The following is a 7,725-nucleotide window of genomic DNA, read 5'->3' as shown; positions in this document are numbered from 1 at the left end:
ACAGTTTCCTTCTCCAACATCGTTACCCACCACCTCAACCCAAAGCCGTGCACAGCGAACTCAAAACTCTCACATTCATCATCACCACCATTTCACGTCATTATTTTTATTATCCACCTCTATTCGTGTTTGTAAGGCCCCAGTCGTCCTCATCGTTGGCCCATGTCATTACCACCTCCACCTAGATGATCACCCTTGGCTGGAGGTGGACATCGACCATCACCACTAAGAAAAGAGAGTAGACAAGTAGATTCTATTAAGCAATTGGCTGGAGGTAGACATCGACCATCACCACTAAGAAAAGATGATCACCCTTGGCTGGAGGTGCTTATGAAATTGTTCTTGGCAAATTACACAATCTGTTTGAGCAAAAACAGTGCTATCATGAAGCAACTAAGTATAGGATATACACACAACTTTGGTAACTTATGACATGGCAAAACATGAACCTATTTGTACCTTATAAGACGATGAACAATGAGCTCAGTATGGAAAAGAAGGGCAAAAAACAAGGCTTTCTCCTAGCAGATCATTTGCTATATGTGGAGCAAAACAATGGCTAATTGGAGCAACTTGCATTATAAGATTATGCAAAAGCATAATAATGTCCAAGCAACTCCTGAAGAAGCTAGAAAAACCTTCCTCATGGGCATTTGTTTCCATTATTCTTTGGTTCAACAGTGAAAAAATGAGAAGAATATAAGTACATGTGCAACTAAAAAACAAGAGAGATTGTTGCGCAGTACAATTTTCCTTAATTATAGGATATCCTTCAACATGATCCAAAAAATGTTGGAAAGTTGCCAAGAAACTGTTGCAAATTTATTGGTATTTCATCCTGCAAGAAAGAAAGGACAAGAAAAGTCATGTACCAACAACTATCTCAGCTGCAAAACATTACTTCAACCAATTGTGCAAAATGGAAACCACACCAAACATAGTGAACATAGCCAAAACACACAAGCTTGCTGCTAGCTTAAGAAAGGTGAAAACATAGGTACTGAATATAAAGGGCAATGATGTCCATAACTGCTAACTTAAGTTTTTTCTAACACACAACATGCTCTATCCTCTCTGATTTTGGAGTGAATTCCATTCTGAAGACACTTAGAAGTAGCACTTCTATGGCAGGAGGCTTGTGTCGGTGTCAAAACTGACGGATCTCGGGTAGGGGGTCCCGAACTGTGCGTCTAAGGCTAATGGTACAGGAGGCTGGGGACACGATGTTTACCCAGGTTCGGGCCCTCTTGATGGAGGTAATACCCTACTTCCCGCTTGATTGATCTTGATGATATGAGTATTACAAGAGTTGATCTACCGCGAGATCAGAGATGCTAAACCCTAGAAGCTAGCCTATGGTATGATTGTTGTTGTGTCCTACGGACTAAATCCTCCGGTTTATATAGACACCGGAGGGGGCTAGGGTTACACAGAGTCGGTTTATAGAGGAGGAGATCTACATCCGAATCGCCAAGCTTGCCTTCCACGCTAAGGAGAGTCCCATCCGGACATGGGACGAAGTCTTCTATCTTGTATCTTCATAGTCCAACAGTCTGGCCAAAGTATATAGTCCGGCTATCCGGATACCCCCTTATCCAGGACTCCCTCAGTAGCCCCTGAACCAGGCTTCAATGACGATGAGTCCGACACGTAGATTGTCTTCGGCATTGCGAGGCGGGTTCCATCTCCAAATACTCCAAGATAAATTCCGAACACAAGGACCATGTTCGGCTCTGCAAGATAAGTACCACCATAGAGAGAATAATAATCCATGAATCTAATCTGCTGACAACTCTTGGAAGAGTGACATCACACCACGGTCCGGCTTTTATTCGAACCATTTTTTACAACCTGCTTCCGCACACATCGCGAGGCGGTTTCCTTGGCACGTCTTGTCAAAGCAGAGATCGTGTCCCCTTATCGCGGGATCTCCATCAATACGGGTATGGGTAACCCAACCAGCGCCATCAATCGAGGCGCTCGGGAAGACAAGAGATTTCGAGAGGCAAGTGGGGAGGCGCACATTCTACATCGCCTTTATAAAGGGACAGAGATATGCCGTTTTCACCCGCGCCTTCTTCCTCCTTTGCTCATCCGTTCTCGCACCCTTGAGCTCCAGCGCCCAAGTTCTCACCTTCTCCATAGGATAGCAGCATGTCCGGAGTGGGAGGCAAGTGGATGGCCTCCTCTGTCACAGAGGAGGACATCACCAAGCTTCGGGAGGCCGGATACCTGGCCGAGAGTATCGCGCACAGGCTTCCAATAGAGGGACAAATTACCCCCACTCCGAAGTCTCAGGAGAGAGTAGTATTTCTCCCTCATTTTGTCCGCGTACTAGGATTTCCACTCCACCCGTTTGTCCGCGGGCTCATGTACTACTACAGGCTAGATTTTCACGATCTAGCCCCGAATTCCGTCCTCAACATCTCGGCGTTCATCGTCGTGTGCGAGGCCTTCCTCCGCATCAAGCCTCACTTTGGCCTGTGGTTGAAGATCTTCTGCGTGAAGCCAAAAATCGTGAGTCGCCAACAGGCGGAGTGCGGAGGTGCTATGGTGGGAAAAATGCCCAATGTTACATGGCTCGATGGCTCCTTCATGGAGACCATAAAGGGGTGGCAATCAGGATGGTTCTACATCACCGAGCCGCATGACACCAACTGGGTGGCGGCCCCCAAATTCAGATCTGGAATCCCCATGCGGCTCACTTCCTGGGAGAAGAAGGGCCTGGCCTGGGGCGAACCTACAGAGCTGACCGGACTCGAGAACTGCATTAGAAGTATGAGGGACAAGAAGATCAAGCTTGTCAACGTGGTCCAGGTCATGCTCATTCGCTGGATTCTCCCGTGTCAAAGACGGGCATTTGATATGTGGGAGTTCGCCCCGGCCAAACACCAGATGCTGCTAGAGCTCTTCGACACAACGCACAAAGAAATCTGGAAGGTGTTGTTCAAGACCGGCGAAGTTCCTCCTCCCCTTTCGAGGACCGGGGGCTCAGCGCAAGCCGCCTCGTCAGTCTGGTAAGTCCTTTGGTTATTACAAGATGTTTCCTTCCTAGTACATTCGTGGGAGGATTCTTAGGTTACTATGCTGACCGAACAGGATTGGGTGGAGATGGCGGAGCGGATTAACTGTCCGGCTCCATTGCCTAAGGACCTAGTAAGCGCACTAGCGGAGATGCTAGTTCCGGCGCCTTACAAGGTGCCAGAGAAAAAGGTCGAAAAGAAGGCTGCAGGGACCCGGAAGGGTCTCCGGCGCGAGGCCGCACCAGACGCCTCGCTAGAAGATGACGAGGCGCACTCCTCCCATGAAGGGGAGGAGAGGAAGAGGAAGGCCACCTCAACTGAGGGGGCCGGAGGGCCCAAGAAGGTGGCCGCGGGGACCAAAAAAGGTCTCCGACGCAAGGCCGTGATAGAATTGTCATCCGAAGACGACGAGGAAGATCCACCCCCCCAAGACGGGGGGAAACATGAAGAGATTCCTCCTCCCCGTGCTAGGAAGGAGAAGAAAAGGAAGGCCACCCCGTCCGGGGAGGCCGGGACACCGAAGAAGGGAAATGCGTCCCTTCCCGATACCGCCGCTTTCAGCGATGTGGAGTGGCTACCCAGGGGCAAGCCTCGGGCGAGGTCGTAAGTATCCGCATTCCATAATATTTTCCGTGCAACTTTGACCTCATGGTTTGTAATGACACCGAACACGTTTGTGCAGTTCAGCCCGGTCCGATCTCGAGGAGTCCTCTTCGGAGGAGTCTCTGAACGAGTCGGAGATGAATTCACTCCCGACAGCAACCTCCCCATAACCTGTGGATGACACCGAGGTGTTGTCCCGGAGAATGCCAGAGCAGGAGGCGATGGTTCCGGAGACGCCCCAAGGCAAAATCTCGGGCGCCGGACACATGGGGGATGAGAACCCCATGGATTATGCTGACGAGAGCCACAACAAGTCTGGCTCCCAGCCGTTTACTATGCCTGAGCCTACTACGGTTCCGGATTCCGGTAAGTAGTCCCTCGCGAAGGAGGGCGAGTCGACCGTGCCGATGACCTTCGCCCAGCCGGAGGCATCGGATAATTTGTTGGAAGTGCTTCGAGGCGCTTCCATTGAGGATGAACACCGTACACTTATGGGTACGGTGATTGAGAAGGTTCGGTCCGCCAAGAGCGGATTGATCGAAGCCTGCACCAGCCTGCTAACAGGCTTTGAGGTAAAGAAAGTGTGAGGAAATATCACCCGATAGATAGTAGCCTTTGATACTCTGGTTGGTGTTCAGAAAGAAAAGCCAAACGGAGGGTCAACTAAAAAACCGCACGAAGCTAATAGGATTTGTCTGTATGAATCAAACAGGCACTGCTGCTGACCGCCGCTGCGCGCATGACTGAGGTTGCCGGACTCAAGCGCGAACTGGGGCAGGCCGAAGAAGAGCTCGGCCTCGTGAAGAAGCAGCTCGAGGCGAACAAAGGTAAGAGAAACCCCGTCCATATGTCGTATAGAGTATAAAAAGTTGGTGATGCTAATAAAAAGCATCATGGCTTTCGATAGGGACCGCGACTGAAGTGGCGACCCTGAAGGAAGCGCTGTCCGCGGCCGAAGCCAAGGCGGATACGGAGCGCACCAAGCAAGAGAAGCAAGATGCTCGGGTGGGAGAGGTACAGCAGGAGCTCCAGGAGCTCGGCAAGAAGTTCGACTCCCTGGAGCATGACTACAAGACGCAAGCATCTGAGCTTTCGAAGGCCCTCCAGAGTGCGGCCGACGCCAAGGCTGAAGCCCAAAAGGCCCTCCAGGAAATCTAGGCGGCCAAGAAGATAGCGGAGGGTAAGGCATTCTTTATGCAAAGCAAACATGTGGAGGAGTCATTTCTTTTACTTACACGAATCCGGAGCTCTCCAGGGGCATTCGCAGATCTGCCACGCAACATTTCGGATGCCGCAGAGTTCTATCACGCTGAAGAGGGGAGCTCTACGGAGAAGCTGTTCTGGTCCCAATATACTGGGGCCGAACACCCGATGCCTCTGAGTGACCAACTGAAGCAGCTGGTCGAACTCCACAATGCGGCCGAACAGGCCATGAGGGACCTCATAGTCCGGATGTGGTCTGGTGAGCCCCTGCCCGGCAGCTACTTTGGCCTGTTGAAGCGGATGGTGCATGCCTGTCCACGGCTAGAAGTTATCAAGCAGTCCGTATGTATTGAGGGTGCCCGACGGGCCTTTGCCCGCGCGAAGATGCATTGGGACAAACTGGATGCTAAGAAGCTCGTGAAGGATGGACCCCTGAAGGGCAAGGAGCATCGCTACCCCGAGATGTATTATAATGGCATTATGAAAGGCGCTCGGATTGTGGAGAATGAATGTCCTAAGAACATTATTTTTGAGTAAATGTACTCATGTCGTCTGTGTAATATGAGGACGAGTTTGATTGCGCTATATAACGCTTTGTTTGATTTAAAATATTACCTTCTCTGCGGCCGTTTATCAAAATCTGAAAGTAGGCCAGTCGTCGGCTTCCGCCCCCTTGTAACTAGTACTGGGGTGTTCATGGAAAACATAAACACTCTATTTCCAAATTCTTGGTCCTTTAAGGAGGTGTTTAGCACAGCGAACCAGGCAATCGAACTATTCGGCTTTATAACTCTCACTTGGCCATAGAAGTCTATAATTTTAAATTTCGGCGAAGCCCCTAGTATTCGGAAAGCCGAACTGGGGCGTTATACACGCCTAAATCGAGCAAGGCCAATTCCTCGCCTTAAGCGGAAAAAATCTTTAGGGATTTTAGTACCTCGCGAACAGCGACCAACTCTCGCCGCATCATGACGGTCAGTTTTCGACTTTATTTACTGAGGTGCTCGTCCGGAAGAACCGGGACATAATCGCAGTAGTTCTCCCTGCGCTACCTTAGCTGATATAATGGAACGTAAGGCACCAAAACAAGGGAGCTGGGCTAACCCAACTATTGACCCAAGACATGATTCGGAGCTGATGCATATAATGCTATAAGTTCGGGGTGCCACACTGTTGAAAGTGTTCGGACTTTTCTTGCCATTTTATGGGGCTCGATAAGAAGCTCCTGGCAAATTGACCGTACCAAAATGTACGGATGCAATATTGAATAAATATTCAACGGAAAATATGAGGATAGTAATAAGAAGCTGACGCTATGTACTACTTCCAATTTATTTGGAAAATACGACAAAGCGTAGGTGTACAATTAATGCATTAAGCAGAAAAATAGGACTATTTGACATATCCTATCCAAGAGCAGGCTACATGCGGGTATGTAAGAACATGTATAATGATCATTGAAGAAGACCACCTGAGTATTCCCCTGACATGGAGGCCGTATTGCTAGTCGAGCTCCTGGCGTGCCTGACGGTCCTGTTGCAGGGTACTCTGGACTCGCTTGATGGTGTTCGAGGATGTCGTTGCTGAATTGGCTGTTTGTCGAAGGAGGCTGCTTTGTACTTCTGCCGCGAGGGCCGCAGTATGTTCTTCCGTGCGGAGGGAGCGGTCTGTATTCCCGTTGACTGTTATGACCCCGCGAGGTCCTGGCATCTTGAGCTTGAGGTATGCATAGTGCGGTACCGCATTGAAATGAGTGAACGCGGTTCGTCCAAGTAGTGCATGATAGCCACTACGGAAAGGGACGATATCAAAGATTAACTCCTCACTTTGGAAGTTATCCGGAGATCCGAAGACCACTTCCAGTGTTATTGAGCCCATGCAGCGGGCCTCTACCCCTGGAATTACACCTTTGAAGGTGGTTTTGGTGGGTTTAATCCGTGACGGACCGATGCCCATTTTGCGCACTGTGTCCTGATAAAGCAGGTTCAGGCTACCGCCACCATCCATGAGGACTCGCGTGAGGTGGAATCCATCGATGATTGGGTCAAGGACCAATGCGGCTGAGCTGCCGTGACGGATGCTGGTGGGATGGTCCCTACGATCAAAGGTGATCGAGCAGGATGACCATGGGTTGAATTTTGGGGCGACAGGCTCCATCGCATAGACGTCCCTAAGTGCACGCTTTCGCTCCCGTTTGGGGATGTGAGTGGCATAGATCATGTTCACCGTTTTTACCTGGGGCAGAAATTTCTTCTGTCTTCCAGTGTTCGGACGCCGGGGGCTCCTCGTCATCGTCGCTTTGCAGCCCCTTGTCCTTGTTCTCGGCATTTATCTTGCCGGCCTGTTTGAACACCCAACAATCTCTGTTAGCGTGATTGGCTGGTTTACCGGGGGTGATGTGAATCTGGCATGAGCGGTCGAGTATGCGGTCCAGACTAGACGATCCCGGATTGTTTCTTTTGAACGGCTTCTTCCGCTGAATGGATTTGGAGTTGCTGAATCCAGCATTGACTGCCGTATCCTCCGCATTGTCGCCATTGTTTCGACGCTTGTGTCTGTTGCGCCGTGGCTTTCCGTTACTATCATGGATATCTGAAGTGTGAGGGTTTCCTGGCGCGGTGTTGCTGTGAGCCAGCCAACTATCCTCACCCGCGCAAAAGCGGGTCACTAGTGTCGTGAGTGCCGCCATGGTCTTCGATTTTTCTTAGCCGAGGTGTCGGGCAAGCCACTCGTCACGGATATTATGCTTAAAGGCCGCCAGGTCCTCGGCGCCTGGACAGTCGACAATTTGGTTCTTTTTAGTTAGGAACCGAGTCCAGAATTTCCTGGCTGACTCTCCGGGCTGTTGGGTAATGTGACTTAAGTCATCAGCATCCGGTGGTCGCACATAGGTGCC

The sequence above is a fragment of the Triticum dicoccoides genome, chromosome 6B (genome assembly GCF_002162155.2).
Source record: "Triticum dicoccoides isolate Atlit2015 ecotype Zavitan chromosome 6B, WEW_v2.0, whole genome shotgun sequence".
Taxonomy (NCBI): domain Eukaryota; kingdom Viridiplantae; phylum Streptophyta; class Magnoliopsida; order Poales; family Poaceae; genus Triticum; species Triticum dicoccoides.
The sequence above is the reverse complement of the archived record's forward strand: the minus strand, read 5'-3'. Positions refer to the sequence as shown.